Raw genomic sequence first — 1,362 nt, forward strand, 5'->3', positions numbered from 1 at the left:
AGGCTGCCCGCGTGCGTGTCCCCGGGCGCCGGTGGCGGCGGTGCCGGGAGAGCGGCTCGGCGGCCGCGGGTTTGATGGAAGACCGCAGCGGGTTTAAAGTTTCCCTTTGTCTCGGGTCGGGGTGGAAGCACGTCCGCGTCCCCTGGACGGAGGGCGACCCGCCGCCCGCCTTGGCTTCGCGTCCCTGTCCGCACGGGTTAAAGAGAATTTTGTTTCCGAGTGTGTTTTTCTTCTTGATAATTGCTTCCAGCTTTGGCTGTGTCGGGCACGGGGCAGAGTTGTTTTAGGAAGCACTTGGAAAAAATGATGTCTGGTACCGAAAGGACTGCTTTAGTTTTTCTTTTGGGGAGTCTGGATTTGGTTGATGTATTTGTTTTTCTTGATGGGTTAAAGCAGGCATGGGATAACATACGGTGTAATGATTGATACGTTGTTAAAGTGAACAGAAAGTCTGATAGAACCTCAGCTTTCCGTGCGTGCCATTCTTTGCGTATCCATGTCCAACTGGTGTTTTCACAGCGACGATTTCACATTTGTAGGACACGATCGTCGTGTGTCAGTGCGCTGTAACCATAGGATTGCAGCGCCAAAAGGATCTTGGTAATTCTGAGTATGGTTAAGCCATCCTGCTAAGTTTCTAAAGTTAAATTACTTGCCAGGAGAAATACTACTAAATGTCTACGTGTGGCTGTGCGTTTAAAGCAAAGTAAGCGTTAAATTTATTATTTTAACTAGCATGATGTTGGCGGCGGTTGACAGGAAACATTTTGCATGGACAGATAATACAAGAATGTCTTGAGTTAGAAGCCATGGATCTTGAGTACATCACAGAAGATAGTTATACATTGTATTGGAAGAAAGTGTTTCACAAAGGCATTTTTTTCCCCTCACAAATATGTGAGACCCCTTCCACGTTGGCTTTTAATTGTATCTTAAGTTTTGGGCACTACCTAACTTTCAATAAAGAGTTTAAATACTATGTGGTAGTTTAGGGGGTACTAAGATTGAAAAAAAAAATGCCTTTAATCTAAATCTAAGTACAAGACTGTTCATATTCACGTTTCCAGGATAAAAGATAAAAGGGCTCTTAAAATACGTATTCTGCTGTAACCACCAGAATGTTATAATAGCTTTAATTTTGTAGTTAGTTTTTGCTGACTTCATAAACCACAAAATTGACTCCTTTCTGTTCAACCGAAAGTGAAATTACAGCCTTGACCTATCTTCCAGGGATAGGTGGAATTTGTCTTACGGTCAAAGTATGATATTAATACATGGTCATCTATCTATATATACATCTATGTATCTCTTTCTATATCTGTGTATATATTAGCTTAAGAAATTCTCAAGCTGAAGAAAAGT

Source organism: Chinchilla lanigera, unplaced genomic scaffold (assembly GCF_000276665.1).
Source record: "Chinchilla lanigera isolate Chin_1 unplaced genomic scaffold, ChiLan1.0 scaffold00001, whole genome shotgun sequence".
Classification (NCBI taxonomy): domain Eukaryota; kingdom Metazoa; phylum Chordata; class Mammalia; order Rodentia; family Chinchillidae; genus Chinchilla; species Chinchilla lanigera.